At 40.4% G+C, this 16,022-nt stretch overlaps 1 protein-coding gene across 15 annotated transcripts in view; it reads left to right on the top strand.

The window, feature by feature from the left end:
- The window catches only part of MAGI1 (membrane associated guanylate kinase, WW and PDZ domain containing 1), a 645,788-nt gene that overhangs the window by 391,636 nt on the left and 238,130 nt on the right, over nt 1–16,022 (top strand). The gene's annotated exons all lie outside the window — the stretch shown is intronic.

The raw sequence follows: 16,022 nt of genomic DNA, 5'->3' as shown, positions 1-16,022 counted from the left end.
CACTGATTTATTGGACCTGACTATGAGCTAAATGGCTTGATTTTAAGCTTATCACTCTGTAGGAATTGGGGCAAAATGACCTCAGCTTTTTAAAAAACAGTGGAAAATAATATTTTGCCTTTGCTTATATCGAGCCATTGGTATTGATGTTTCATGTCTGTGAAACCAATAAATCAGAAATTGAGAATGTGGAGAGAGTTTTCTTTTATTTTTACTAAAGAGAAAACAGGTAACATTTAATTTTATATTTCCTGCATAAAACGGGAAGGAAACTCGGAAGAGGTCTGTTTCTGAATCTGGCGCAGTGTGTGTGCCTTTGAACAGGGGTGACATGGGATTCGGTTATGGGCTTAGATGACTGGGGCCATATTTGTGTTTATTTTGGTTCTTTGGCCCATGTGACTGATAGAGCAGAACTCAGTACCAAGCTGTTGTGCTCATGGATGAGGAAGCCCTTGATTGAGTCACAGATCTTTCCAGTGATGTTGTAACTATGCCACAGGGAAATGAGCTCCTGCAGTCTATATTTTCCAGAACTTCTTGCTGCCGATATTTCAGTAACTTTGGTTTTTTGAGAAGGGATGATCTCATGAACAGGTGCTTGCGAGCTGGGGTAGACTTCCTTTTCTGTACATTTTAGGAGGCTCACGTGTCAGTAGAAATGAACAGATAAAGCTGTTTGTTCTCAAGTTTGTTTTATTGTCATCATAGTGTAGTAGAACCTTCTGGGTACCATGATGGATTTAGCCGTTCAGAATTCCATTTTATCCTAGTGTTTTGGCAAAGACAATGCAAGTTTTGCATCCGTATCTTCAGGTAACAAAGTGAAGTAGCAAACGTAGTTTCCTCAAAATCATACCAGTTCTAATGCCACGTTACTCACGTCTCATCCAGTACTATTTTTTTTTTTTATCCAGTGCTATTTTTAAAAGTGACTTTATTGAAATATAACTCATATCATACAGTTCACCCACTTAAATTGTTCATTTAGTCCTATTTTTGCTATAGTCATTATTATTTTCTACTCCTCTTGTTTGATTCAAAAACATTTATTATTTCCATAGTATGAAAAGGGTCATCATAGATAAAATTTAATTATATTATCATTGAAAATTACTCAGTTCAGTTCAGTTGCTCAGTTGTGTTTGACTCTTTGCGATCCCATAGACTGCAGCACACCAGGCTTTCCTGTCCATCACCAACTCCTGGAGCTTTCTTTAACTCATATCCATCGAGTTGATGATGCCATCCAACCATCTCATCCTCTGTCATCCCCTTCTCCTCCTGCCTTCAATCTTTCCCAGCATCACGGTCTTTTCTAACGAGTCAGTTGTTGACATCAGGTGGCTAAAGTATTGGAGCTTCAGCTTCAGCATCATTCCTTCCAATGAGTATTCAGGATTGATTTCCTTTAGGATGGACTGGTTTCCTTGCAGTCCAGCAGACTCTCAAGAGTCTTCTCCAACACCACAGTTCAAAAACATCAATTCTTCAGTGCTCAGCTTTCTTTATGGTCCAACTCTCACATGGATACATGACTACTGGAAAATCCATAGTTTTGACTAGATGGACCTTTGTTGGCAAAGTAATGTCTCTGTTTTTTAATATGCTGTCTAGGTTTGTCATAGCTTTTCTTCCAAGGAATAAGTGTCTTTTAATTTCATGGCTGCAGTCACCATCAGCAATGATTTTGTTGCAGGAAGGGGGGACACTTCCAGTGCCCAAAAGTCTAACACTTGGAAATGAATTGTCCAAGGAGACACATAGGCTGACAAAGCAAGAGAGTTTATTGGGAAGGGGCGCCTGGGCAGAGTGCAGTAGGATAAGGAACCCGGGCTTGCAGTCTTGTGGCTTGCAGTCTCTGGTTTTATGGTGAAGGGATTATTTTCCGGGTTGTCTTTGGCCAATCATTCTGACTCATAGTCCTTCCTGGTGGCGCATACATTGATCAGCCAAGATGGATGCCAGCGAGAAGGATTCTGGGAGTTGGTTGGATGTGTGGTGTCACCTTTTGAACTTTCCCGATCTCTTCCGGTTGATGCTGGCTTATTAGTTCTGTGTTCCTTACTAGGACCTCCTATTGTAAAACAGATGGTTACTGTTTTGCCTGACCAGGTCATACCTGAATGATCTAGTGGTTTTCCCTACGTTCTTCATTTTAAGTCTGAATTTTGCAATAAGGAGTTCATGATGTGAGCCACAGTCAGCTCCCAGTCTTGTTTTTGCTGGCTGTATAGAGCTTCTCTATCTTTGGCTGCAAAGAATACAGTCAGTCTGATTTTGGTATTGACCATTTGGTGATGTCCATGTGTAGAGTTGTCTCTTGTATTGTTGGAAGAGGGTGTTTGCTATGACCAGTGCGTTCTCTTGGCAAAACTCTGTAGCCTTTGCCCTGCTTCATTATGTCCTCCAAGGCCAAACTTGCCTGTTACACCAGGTATTTCTTGACTTCCTACTTTTGCATTCTAGTCTCCTATGAGGAAAGGACATCTTTTTTGGATGTTAGTTCTAGAAGGTCTTATAGGTCATCATAGAACTGTTCAATTTCAGCTTTGTCGGCGTTAGTGGTTGGGGCATAGACTTGAATTACTGTGATACTGAATGGCTTGCCTTGGAAACGAACAGGGATCATTCTGTCATTTTTCAGGTTGCACCCAAGCTCTGCACTTCAGACTATTGTTGAGTATAAGGGCTTCTCCATTTTTTCTAAGGGATTCTTCCCCACAGTAGTGGATATAATGTTCATCTGAATTAAATTCACCCATCTGGTCCATTTCCTAAAATGTCAATGTTCACTCTTGCAATCACCTGTTTGACCACTTTCAATTTACCTTGATTCATGGACCTAACATTCCAGGTTTCTATACAATGTTGTTCTTTACAGTATCACTGAAAATTACTACCACCACCCCACCCCATCCCAAATTACTGTGGAAAAAGAGAGAACTAGATGCAGATTGACTCAGAAGCCTTGGTGTAAAATCTGAGGGCTGTTCTACAGCTGGTCATCTTGGTCTCTCTGAGTCTCTCTGAGTCTCTCTGAGTCTCTCTCTCTCTTTTTTTAATCTCTAGTAAAATGGAGCTAGAAATATCTACCTCCAGCATTGTCTCACCAAATACTGACAGCAGTCCCAAGAGATGGATCCATTGGAGGAGACAGAGGCTCAGAGAGGTATATAGGTTGCTTTGAATCACAAATTTAGCAAAGAGCATGGTCAGGGTTTAACCAATTCTCTAACTCCTGTACTGGGTATAATTAACAGTAATGTGATTAGAGAAACCTGTTTGCAGTTCAAGAAGCAACTGTTAGCACCAGACATGGAACAATGAACTGGTTCAAAATTGGGAAAGGAGTATGTCAAGGCTGTGTATTGTCACCCTGCTTATTTAACTTATATGCAGAGTACATCATGTGAAACGCTGGGCTGAATGAAGCACAAACTGGAATCCGGATTCCAGGGAGAAATATCAGTAACTCCCGATATGCAGATAACACCACCCTTATGGCTGGAAAGCAAAGAGGAACTAGCTAAAGAGCCTTTGATGAGGGTGAAAGAGGAGAGTGAAAAAGCTGGCTTAAAACTCAACAATCAAAAAACCAAGATCATGGCATCCGGTCCTATCACTTCATCAGTTCAGTTCAGTCGCTCAGTTGTGTCCGACTCTTTGCGACCCATTGAACCGCAGTACGCGAGGCCTCCTTGTCCATCACCAACTCCCGGAGTCCACCCAAAATCAGGTCCATCGAGTCAATGATGCCATCCAACCATCTCATCCTCTGCCATCCCCTTCTCCTCCTGCCCTTGATCTTTCCCAGCATCAAGGTCTTTTCCAGTGAGTCAGCTCTTTGCATCAGGTGGCCAAAGTATTGGAGTTTCAGCTTCAACATCAGTCCTTCCAATGAACACCCAGGACTGATCTCCCTTAGAATGCACTGGTTGGATTTCCTTGCAGTCCAAGGGGCTCTCAAGAGTCTTCTCCAACACCACAGTTCAAAAGCATCAGTTCTTCGGTGCTCAGCTTTCTTTATAGTCCAACTCTCGCATCCGTACATGACCACTGGAAAAACCATAGTCTTGACTAGACGGACCTTTGTTGGCAAATTAATGTCTCTGCTTTTTAATATGCTATCTAGGTTGGTCATAACTTTCCTTCCAGGGAGTAAGCGTCTTTTAATTTCATGGCTGCAGTCACCATCTGCAGTGATTTTGGAGCCCAGAAAAATAAAGTCAGCCAGTTTCCACTGTTTCCCCATCTATCTGCCATGAAGTGATGGGACTGGATGCCATGGTCTTAGTTTTCTGAACGTTGAGCTTTAAGCCAACTTTTTCACTCTCCTCTTTCACTTTCATCAAGAGGCTCTTTAGTTCTTCACTTTCTGCCCTAAGGGTGGTGTCATTTGTCTATCTGAGGTTATTGATATTTCTCCCAGCAAACTTGATTCCAGCTTGTGCTTCATGCAGCCCAGCGTTTCTCATGATGTATTCTGCATAGTAGTTAAATAAGCAGATTGACAATATACAGCCTTGACATACTCCTTTTCCTATTTGGAACCAGTCTGTTGTTCCATGTCCAGTTATAACTGTTGCTTGCTGACCTGCATACAGGTTCCTCAAGAGGCAGGTCAGGTGGTGTGGTATGCCCATCTCTTTCAGAATTGTCCACAGTTTCTTGTGACCCACACGGTCAAAGGCTTTGGCATAGTCAATAAGGCAGAAGTAGATGTTTTTCTGCAACTCTCTTGCTTTTCGGATGATCCGTCAGATGTTGGCAATTCGAACTCTGGTTCCTCTGCCTTTTCTAAAACCAGCTTGAACATCTGGAAGTTCATGGTTCATGTACTGTTAAAGCCTGGCTTGGAGAATTTTAAGCATTACTTTACTAATCTGTGAGATGAGTGCAATTGTGCAGTAGTTTGAGCATTCTTTAGCATTGCCTTTCTTTGGGATTGGAATGAAAAGGTCAGAGGAGCTACCCCGCGCCTGAGGTCAGGGGCGGTGGCTGAGAGGAGCTACCCCGCGTCCGATGTAAGGAGCCAGCGGCTGCTGCGTAGCCGTTAAGAGAGACCCTGCGTCCAAGGTAAGAGAAACCCAGCTAAGGCAGTAGGCACTGAGAGAGGGGATCAGGGGGCAGACAGACTGAAACTACAGTCACGGACAACTAGCCAATCTGATCACATGGACCATGGCCTTGTCTAACTCAGTAAAACTAAGCCATACTGTATGGGGCCACCCAAGATGGACGGGGCATGGTGGAGAGGTCTGACAGAATGTGGTCCACTGGAGAAGGGAATGGCAAACCACTTCAGTATTCTTGCCTTGAGAACCGCATGAACAGTATGAAAAGGCAAAAAGATAAGGCACTGAAAGATGAACTCCCCAGGTCAGTAGATGCCCAATATGCTACTAGAGATCAATGGAGAAATAACTCCAGAAAGAATGAAGAGACAGAGCCAAAGCAAAAACAATACCCAGTTGTGAATGGTACTGGTGATAGAAGCGAGATTCGATGCTGTAAAGAGCAATATTGCATAGAAACCTGGAATGTTAGGTCCATGAATCAAGGCAAATTGGAAGTGGTCAAACAGGAGATGACAAGAGTGAACATCAACATTCTAGGAATCAGTGAACTAAGATGGACTGGAATGGTTGAATTTAACTCAGATGACCACTATATCTACTACTGTGGGCAGGAATCCCTTAGAAGAAATGGAGTAGCCATCATAGTCAACAAAAGAGTCCAAAATGCAGTACTTGGATGCAATCTCAAAAAGGACAGAATGACATTTCCAAAGCAAACCATTCAACATCACGGTAATTCAAGTCTATGCCCTGATCAGTAATGCTGAAGAAGCTGAATTTGAACAGTTGTATGAAGACCTACAAGCCCACTTGATCACTTCATGGCAAATAGGTGGGGAAACAATGGCGGACTGTTATTTTCTTGGGCCCCAAAAGCCCTGCAGATAGTGACTGCAGCCATGAAATTAAAAGACACTTGCAGATAGTGACTGCAGCCATGAAATTAAAAGACACTTGCTCCTTGGAAGAAAAGCTATGACAAACCGGAACAGCATATTACAAAGCAGAGTCATTACTTTTATCAACAAATGTTTGTCTAGTCAACACTGTGGTTTTTTAGTAGTCATGTATGGATATGAGAGTTGGACCATAAAGAAAGCTAAGTGCCGAAGAATTGATGCTTTTGAACTGTGGTATTGGAGAAGACTCTTGAGAATGTGTTGGACTGCAAGGAGATCAAACCAGTCAATCCTAAAGGAAATCAATCCCGAATATTCATTGTAAGGACTGATCTGAAGCTGAAACTCCAATACTTTGGCCACCTGATGTGAAAAGCTGACTCATTAGAAAAGACCCTAATGCTGGGAAAGATTGAGCCCGGAGGAGAAGAGAATGACCTAGGACCCAATGGTTGGATGGCATTTCTGATTCAATGGACGTGAGTTTGAGCAAGCTCCTGGAGGTGGCGATGAACAGGAAAGCCTGGCATGCTGCAGTCTACGGGGTCGCAAAGAGTTGGACACGACTGAGAGACTAAACAGCAACACACACACAATGTGATTAGAGCAGTATACCATGGACCATTGAGATTGAAAGAAGAAAGAAAAAAAAAAACCTCACTGTTGAACTATAAATGTTTAAAATCATAGGGTTTTATGTCTTGGGGTGGGAAGCTAGATAAGGCATCGTATTTAAGAAATAAGCGTCTTTTCTCTGATTTTCATGTATTTCATTCTTGTGTAGAATTGAATTTTAATAACTGCTTTATGATTATTCAGCTTTTAAAAAATCATTGTAGGAATCTCTTGAGATATATCAGTAGTCTACTCATGGAAAACCACCTTAAGATAAATGGATCTTTTAAAAAAGAATTTTTTTTATTTGCAGCTGTCCTGGGTCTTCCTTGCTGCATGAGCTTTTCTCTAGTTGCAGTGAGTGGGGGCTATTCTGTAGTTGCAATAGGCAGGCTTCAGTGGTTATGTCTCAGTAATTGTGGTTTCCAGGCTCTAGGGCACAGGCTCAGTGGTTGTGGTGGATGGGCTTAGTTGCTCCTCGGCATGTGGTATCTTCCTGGGCCAGGAATCCAACCCGCCTGTGGATTCTTTACCACTGAGCTACCGGGGGAATCCCAGTAAGTGGATTTCAAATGCATGTAAACATCATCAGTGTTGCTGACTTCTCTCATTCCTCAGAATCATCTGGATAATATTTCTGTCTCCTGCCCCTCAAATCCTGCTTACATTCCCAATCCCCTTACCCCTAATTCTTTAGTCATACAAACTTCGTCCATTTCTCAAATACGCCTGATATCTTCTTACAACTGGGTATAAATTATTGCCTCTTTTCTCTCCATCTTTCCATCTAACCAGTTCATATGCTTCTTGTAAGCTTTAGTCTAGATGCCACCTCATCCAGGAAGGCCTCCGTAGATGGGGCCCATTGCCGTCCTCACTGCTCCCACAGCCCTGCCACCCCCTTTGACCACATACTCTGCCAGGTGTATATCTGTCTGTTCTTTAAGAATCCTGCTCTTCTGAGGCCAGTGACTGGATCTACCTCAGTGATCAGCCCACACCTGGCTGAGTGCCTGGACCATGGGATAAATATCTATTGATTGAAAGAATTGTTGAAGAAATGGATAGAGACCCTCTGTTTTTCTTGTTTTATTATTATTTTTTTCTTCATTACTTAACATTTGGGGGAATCAGCAGAGCTACTCTTGCCATAAAGCTCTTAGAATAAAGGGCAGCTCAGCAACTTGAGCTCCAAGTTGGCTAATGAAGACTCCACTGATTACGTGACTGAGAATCTAAACCCAGAGGAGGAAAGTCAAGGCTCCCGAGCTTGGAGCTGGAGTGCCCATTCACAGCTCCTCCTAATTACAGTCTAGATATCACTGCACCTCCTGCACTGATAGCCATTCTGCTTTATGACTTCTTGTCTTAGCTGATGTGACAACATCTGAGATTCTTGCTTTGAAACGGCTGCTTTGCCCGTGAAGATAAATGCATTACCTGACAGGGCTTGTCATTTACTCTACTGCTGCTGTCAAAACGAGATACAACTCATCTAGGAGTCTCGGGGCTCTGGAATGCTGAAGTCCACCCCTCCTGTTCCTTCTCCCTTCTCTGGGCTCTGGGTGATTGAGCACCTCTTTCTTTTCAAGAAGAGGTCGTTTGAAAGACAAAAGGATAAGTCAGTTTTTTTCTGTAGCATAACATGTTGATCAAGGCTCTCCCTGATACTGAGATCGTTGTAACCTGTGTAAGAGGCATTGATCATTGACTTAAAGGAATTTACAAAGGAATTAAACATGTTTGATCTCTAAGATTATTTAAATCTAATGTAATAAACATAGGTGATCCTGCTTTTTATTTGTAGAGGTGGTGGATTTTAATGGGCATGTTAGCGTCTGCTAACCAACAGTTGATGTGTTTATTATTTTGATTGTGACTGTGATGTCAGGACCATAAGTTACCTTTGGTGCTATTCAAATGTGTTAATTTCTCTTAAGCATAGCTGTTTCCAGTACTTCTTGCCTGGAACTAACTCATTTTTCAGTTAGAGCTGATGATATGAACTAGGCCAGTTTATCAGCAAGAGGCCAGGATAAAGAACTGGGTGTTGGAACTTTGCTTCTTTCCTCGACTGTACATTTCTGTGTTTAGGTTGTATTTTACACAAGTAGAAGGCTTCAGATTTTCATTTGTGATGTAGACAGTTCTGTAAGCAACCCCAAGACTATTTAGATGAAAGTCACTAGAAATGTTCTCACTGTGACAATTTCCCTTTTCCTCTTACCAGTTAGTGAGGGCTGATATTGAAGGATCACCGTAGTCTTTACCAAGCCCAGCCTTGTTGCAGAACTCTGACTAGTAACAGTTTAACAGCTCTCCAGGTGCTCTCTTTTGTGCTCCTACTGTGTACCACATACCTTGCCATAATGCTGATACATAGGCCATCTCTCACTCTGGCCTCAAGGAAGACCCACGGTCTATTGAGGACCTGAACTCAAGCTCAGTGCACTCGTAGACCCTCCCCCTTTTCTATTCAGTTGCAAATGTTTGTTGCCCATAATCAGATCAGTGTATGTCCTCATCCCTTCTCCATCACTTCTCAACTTTTTCTCTCCTCTTCCATTCTTCCCATCAGTACTGTATTTTACCATGTGCTCCTAGCTGGTCTAAGGTCTGGAGACTCCATTACCCACTGGCCCATCCCTTACTGCCTACGCCTGTCTTTTCTTTCCTTCTCTATCAGATCTTACTTGTTCTACATTGGTTTCTCATGGGGCTGTCCTCTAAGAAGCCAAGAATTAGAATAAAGAAGTGAATGGTTCATGTGATGGTACAGAGTTCTCTCTTACATAATACTCATATCTTAACACATATAAGTTTAAATGTGGTGCTTCTAGAAACATCCTATAAAATGGGATATTCTGGAGGGATGTTCATAGGTAGGGATGAATTCTTATGGTTTTGATTTGTTTTTGCCCTTTTTCTAGTGTTTAACACAGTATGGTATACATAGATGATATTTTAAATATAGGCTTGTCTATGTCAAGGGGATTTTCCCCTCTGCTGGCTGTTTCACTTCTCAGACGTATGTATATTCCCATTTCAGCAAGTGTAAGCAGAGAAGGTAAAGCAATAGTAGGCAAGGAGTTTTATGCCAAATTAAAAATAACGGGATTAGGGAAAAAACAAAAACAAAAAACTTGTTGCTTAGATGTGATCTAGATTTAGAGTTATCCCATCAGTGAGTTCTTGAGAAGAACTTGGATATTCCTGATCTGGATGTTCTCTCTTCTTCTCAGGGCTAGACCTTCACATATGCTGGGCTTTCTGCTATGGCAGACCAGAGAGGCTGGCAGGTCTACCCTAACTAGTGCTGTTGACTTGGGTTCTTTGAGACTCCGTTTCCTCATTACCTTTGTTGATGTTTCCGAGGTACCTCAGCCCCCAGCATTAATCATGGCAGTTCATAGATCCTCTATTTAAGGGTCCTCTATGTATAAGTTTTTTTGTTTTGTTTTGTTTTGGTTGTACCATGTGGCTTGCAAGATCTCAGTTTCCCCACCAGGGATGGAACCTGGGCCACGATAGTGAAAGACCAGAATCCTAACCCCTGGGCCACCAGGGAAGTACCAAAGGTCTGTGTAAATCAGTCTTCTTTCTTCCAGACCCCTTTCCCTTTCCTTTCTAACATGACTCCTCAAATTCAGCTGTTTTCCCTTTTTTCTTTTCAAGTTGTCATTAGACTTTGGGCTTTATGTATATGGTTTTCTGTTTTATGATTTTTATGACTTTTTTGGTGGGGTTGGTGGGGAAGAACAAGCTAAGTTTAAAAAAAAAAAAAAGATTCTCCAATGTTTGTGTAACAACCCAACATTCAGTGTTAGGTGAGAACACAGTGGAGATTAATGATTGGCTCATTTAACCAATAATGGGCATGCTTGAAATAGCACATTCTCTGCATATCCCCAGCATCAGCTAATTCCCTAATGTTCTTTCTTCTTTATATTTATTATTATATGTTGTTAACTGTAATTGCCATTGCATATTTGGTGAGTGGATGGAGTCATATTGGAAAAAAAAGGAAAAACTATGACCTTAAAGGCTCATTACACTGGATTTGATTTATATGTGTCTGTTAATAGACTCATATAAACATGGTTTGGCTGGTGTTCTTTATTCTAAGGTTCTCAGGAGTGTAGAACAAGGAAAAGCCATAGGAGTTTAGATTTAAGTTTAATTAGAGTTGATGGAATTTCTGATCTTCTTGTAAAAACATGTTAAACCAACCTTAATGCTTAATAATAACATCTGTCATTAATCGAGTATTTACCACTATGTACCAGGTACCATGCACAGTGATTTACAAGTTTTGTCTCTTTTATCCTTCACCAGACTCTGAAAGGCATAATGTTACCATCCCTGTGTTAGGAGCATGGAATGAGGAGCTTATAAGTTACTTGTTCAAGATGAGCAGTTTAATAATGATGGAACCCAGATTCAAATCCAGTCCTAACCTCCCCTGAGAGGCCATGCTCTTGGTTTATGTCTCTGGGTTCAGTCACCTTAAAGACCAGTTTTTAAATTAATGTACTGAGTTTAAAAGAGTCTTACTAACATATAGATTAGTCCTTGGCTGGATGTAGGATGCTAACATATCTGTTTGGCAGCCATGTTAATTTATTTAATTGCTTTATAATATTAGCTGACATTTTTCATCAAGATTTGTTGAAATTATAAAGCAATTTCCATAGAAATTTATGTAGGGACAGGGAAGTTTCACAGTATCCTTACCACTTTTAAGAAAAGATTTGATGAAATTTTAGTAATTTTAGATTTAGGAGGAATCATTTAAGAGAGTGAAATACAATATATGTTTAAAGAAAGCTTGTATCAAATGTGTTTTATAAAACTATGTACAAATAAAATTTCTAGCTTCTCTAATGGATAATGAGCACTTAGATGAGATCCAAATAAGAACACTTCACCAGTTATGCTATGTTAAGGTTACCTAAAGTCCCTATGAAATGAGCTACTTTAAGGTTACCTAAAGTCCCAAGAAGAAAATGTCACTTTTGTTAGTTTCAGTCATGATATGAATAAAGTAGACTTATGACCTGCTTGACATATTGCCTATTGCATTTAAAATTTAACCAATTACACATCTCTATTTTGAGAAAATACACTCTAATATATTTAGGGATATAGGGCCGTGGTGAATGCAGCTTACTTTCACATGGCTACAAAACATTAGAAATGGTTAAAATTTTGTACTATTCTTATTCTTACAAACTTCTATAAATATGGAATTATTTCCAAATAAAAGTATTTTAAAAACAGTTCAGTTCAGTCACCCAGTTGTGTCTGACTCTTTGTGACCCCGTGGACTGCAGCACACCAGGCTTTCCTTGTCCATCACCAACTCCCGGGGCCTACTCAAACTCATGTCCATTGCGTCGGTGATGCCATCCAACTGTCTCATCCTTTGTCATCCCCTTCTCCTCCCACCGTCGATCTTTCCCAGCATCAGGGTCTTTTCCAAAAGTCAGTTCTTTGCATCAGGTGGCCAAAGTATTGGAGCTTCAGTTTCAGCATCAGTCCTTCCAATGAATATTCAGGACTGATTTCCTTTAGGATGGACTGGTTGGATCTCCTTGCAGTCTAAGGGACTCTCAAGAATCTTCTCCAACACCACAGTTCAAAAGCATCAGTTCTTCAGTGCTCAGCTTTCTTTATGGTCCAACTCTCACATCCATACTTGGCTACTGGAAAAACCATAGCTTTGACTAGATGAACCTTTGTTGGCAAAGTAATGTCTCTGTTTTTTAATATGCTGTCTAGGTTGGTCATAGCTTTTCTTCCAAGGAGCAAGTGTCTTTTAGTTTCATGGTTGCAGTCACCATCTGCAGTGATTTTGGAGCCCCCCAAAATAAAGTCTCTGTTTCCATTGTTTCCCCGTCTATTTACCGATACCAAAATTAAAAAAAAAAAAAACAACCAATGTAGTTTCTGGAAAGGGGGATTATATATTAGTGTTATATTTTTGTTTTTCCAGATTATTAATGTTAATGTTTTTAACCTAACATTGAGATTTTGTTAGTACTTTGATAGATCTTATTTATTAAACTATAGTGGGACTAGCCTGAGACATTGTGCATATATTAAAACAAAAACCCAACACTTACAGAATACCAAATAGCATGTTGCAGTTATAGTTTCTCATTTAACCTTTGCAGAAAAACTGTGGATATAAAGTAATTATTATTGTTCTCATTTACAGATGAGGAAACTGAGACTTGGTAAGGTTAATACTTTGTCTTAAAGTTGTGGAATCGAACTAGAACCGAGGCACTCAACATGGATGCTAATGCTGCCACTAGTAGCCACCACATTTTCTTAGCTCAGACTGTGTGTATAGATACATATACACAGACTCAATATATTTAGGAAATAAGTTAGGAAAAATTCTTTTAAATGGATCCTTAGTATCTGCTAATGGCATTCTAGATGACTATGAGTATAATAATCATCATTAGAATTATTACCATATATTGAGTGCTTGCCAGGTGCTAGATTTTATCTTATATTTGTGTAATAACTCATTTAATCCTCACAGTAGCCTTTATGTTATTACTCTCCACATTCAGGGAAACTGAGGAACAAAGTGATTGAATACTTTGCTGAAGATGTTATGGTGAAGGTAGAACTGTGTTGTCTTGTTCTAAAAGTTTCCTTCTTAGCCAGTGGCTCATATTGCCTGCTATTTATCACTCTGGAGAACATTAGGAAAAACAAAAAAAGGAAAATAATCAGTAATTCAACATACTCCTTTTTTGGAGAACAGAGCAACTATTTTTTCATACTCTTTTTTTGGTGGGGGTATTAGGGCCTTGACCAGGGATTGAATCTCGACCCACAGCAGTGAACTGACAGAAAATTCCCTGTTTTTCTTTTTAAGATAATATGTCTTAGTCTTAGATTCTATGAAAGCTACCATATTATACAATTCCAGGGGGCACTGTTCAGTTTATAATCTATGTGAATGGTGCGCTGGGTTGTGGGCAGTACCCTGACTGCCTGGCTTTATCTTGTGGCTGAGTTCCAGTAGTAGATACTCAGCTAGCCTGAAAGAGAACCAAATTGCCATTCATTTGGGATGCATGTGTCTCAATCATGGTAAAACGGTACCTTATTCAATACCCAGCAGATACTTGAACACCAGAAGCCTAATCCAGTCTAATTATAAGATCTCTCCATCCTTAATTCTGCTGATTAAAGGTTTGAGACAGTACTGGAATTGAATCTTTTAGAGTAGAAGCTGATATTTCTTTCATTTATCCTGCCTTCAGTCATTTGCTCCGTCTATTCACACAGCCATTCTCCATTTATTCCATGTATCTGTCTACTCAGCAAGCATGTGTTGAATACTACTGTGAGCAGGTCACCATGATAGACGCTCAGCATTTAGGGGGGAAACTGGTTACCTTTCCTGCTCTAAGGGAGTTTATAGTATAGTGGGCAACCACTGTAACAAACAAGAGACAGCCGTAAGAGAGTGAAGTAAATCCCATGGTAGAGTAAGCCCAAGACTACATGAAACACAAAGACAGACACCAGGCTCAGTCTTGAGACCAGTGAATCAGTGTGACCAGGAAGTGAAATAAATCCCAGAAGAGAAGACATAAGGAAAAGCAGTGGAATATCTTTCCTAGGAAGAATCAGGAAATACCCACTCATGTAATCATGGGCAAGTGACTAAGATCTCTAGACTTAATTCCTCTTTAAAAAGGAGTATGTTTATTAGGGGTATAATTCACTCAGTAAGCATCTTAATATCCCAGGCCCAGTCTCAAGATAATATAGTCTTTGTACAGTGCTCTCTCCTTAGGACCCTTCAGGAATAGACTGCTTAGTGTTTTGTATCTTCTGAAATGTTAAAAAATAACAACAAAAACCAGTGCCACAGTAAAAGATAGGACGCGGTTTTAATGCTTGCATTTTCTTAATCCTTTTAGCATACACGTAACAATGCAGTATAATAGGGCTGTTCACTAACTGCAAGATGTATAAAACATTAACTCAAGGTATATTAAAGGCAGCATAGTCTAGTAATAGACTCCAAGTCCAAATACATTTCTTTTAGTGTATCTTTGTAACTGTAGACATAACTTTGTTTGATGATACCAAAAGTCTCATTTTAAGGCCCTTCGTGAATAGTAGACATGGGTTAAAGATTTTGCCCCTTTGTCTCCTTTTCAATGTCAGTAGATATAGGATGCTATGAGATGAGATAGGGGTGTCCCTGATAGCTCAGTTGGTAAGAATCTGCCTGCAATGCAGGAGACTCTGGTTTGATTCCTGGGTTGGGAAGATCTGCTGGAGAAGGGGTAGACTACCCACTCCAGTATTCTTGGGCTTCCCTTGTGGTTCAGCTGGTAAAGAATCCACCTGCAATGTGGGAGACATGGGTTTGATCCGTGGGTTGGGAAGACCTCCCAGAGAAGGGAAAGGCTACCCACTCCAGTATTCTGGCCTGGAGAATTTTATGGACCCCATAGTCCATGGGGTCACAAAGAGTAGGACACAACTGAGCAACTCTCACGAGATGAGATGACACTTTGGACTGAGACTTGGCTTTTTCAAATCAAGGTGCAGTAGCTTGCTAATGGAAAAAGCCAAAGTAGGGTAAATAAGTGATCCAAGGACTATCTAAGCAAGCAAGACAGGCCCTACTGAGCTCCAGTTGTACCAGGGCTCAGCCTTCTCATTGTATTTGTACATTTCTGTCATCAGAAGGAAAACTTTTTATTACTTGGACCACTTCTTCTGAGGTTGCCATGTTTCTAGTTGGGACTTCTCTCCTGACTTCCCTATTAGAAGTGAGACCATGCTATCTCTTAAGTGCTTTGCTTTGAAAACTGAGACAGAATTTGGTTATATTACCAATGAAGTCATTTTCAGGGTCAACAAACTTAAAAGATTTATTACTTTGGCTTTCTAGTTGTAGTTGCTGTATGTAAATAAACTTGATATTTTTCTCTTTTCTGGTCTCATAAGATCATTTTAAACAGATCCTATAGGATTGTCAGAAATTACAACTTATGTATTTTTAGTTTTCGTCATCAATTGATTTGAGGGATGCACAGAAAAATGTTACCCAAATTGTACATAAAGTGTTCTCTAGATGAATAATATGACTTGAAAGTGAAACATCCTATAAAAACATCAGATAGACTGAAATTTGGCCTAAGTTCTGTGCAAAGTCTGAGAATCTACATGTTTTTGCCCTAGTGAATAGAAGTTTGTGACTAATACAGGTTCTGTTGAATTTAAAGTTTGCTGCTTAATGTGGTCCTCCCATATAGCAGGATCCTTTGGAAGAATTTTGTACCTTCTGACTGTAGATGTGGATGATTTTGCAGAAGCAAACTGTTAGATACAACTGTAAAAATGTTATCTTTAGGGAACGTGGAGCAGTTGAAAAAAA

Source organism: Cervus canadensis, chromosome 22 (assembly GCF_019320065.1).
Source record: "Cervus canadensis isolate Bull #8, Minnesota chromosome 22, ASM1932006v1, whole genome shotgun sequence".
NCBI lineage: Eukaryota > Metazoa > Chordata > Mammalia > Artiodactyla > Cervidae > Cervus > Cervus canadensis.
Note: the sequence above shows the minus strand (reverse complement) of the source record. Positions and strands in the feature narration are given on the sequence as shown.